Genomic DNA, 433 nt, shown 5'->3' on the forward strand with positions numbered 1-433 from the left:
AATCTAAGGAACAAAAAGAACAAACTAATCTAAACAAATATAGTAGACAATTTGGTGACGGACAGAGGGGTGAGGGTTAAGGGACTGGGAGAATGGGGTGAAGGGTTAAAGAAGTACAAATTAGTAGTTGATGGTTAGGAATGGGGATGGAGAGCATGGCAGAGTGAATGCTGTTAGTATTAATATGATGGCTAGGTGGAGGGCCAGAAGAGGGAGGGAGCAATAAGGGAGATCGTTTTATGAACTACATAGATGTCTAATCAATGTACTGTATACTTGAAACTAATTTAAATAAATTAATTCAAAAATAAAAATTAAAAATAAAATAAACTCCACCCAACAGCAGACTATGCATCCTTTCCAAAAATATAGAACATATACCAAGATAGACAATATCCTGGGCCATTAAAAAAAATGTAATAGAACTGAAATA

At 34.9% G+C, this 433-nt stretch overlaps 1 protein-coding gene across 1 annotated transcript in view; it reads right to left on the reverse strand.

Annotated features, from left to right (window-relative positions):
- ZNF782 (zinc finger protein 782) overlaps window positions 1-433 on the reverse strand; it is a 41,218-nt gene that overhangs the window by 31,849 nt on the left and 8,936 nt on the right.

Source organism: Pteropus vampyrus, unplaced genomic scaffold (genome assembly GCF_000151845.1).
Source record: "Pteropus vampyrus isolate Shadow unplaced genomic scaffold, Pvam_2.0 Scaffold520, whole genome shotgun sequence".
NCBI lineage: Eukaryota > Metazoa > Chordata > Mammalia > Chiroptera > Pteropodidae > Pteropus > Pteropus vampyrus.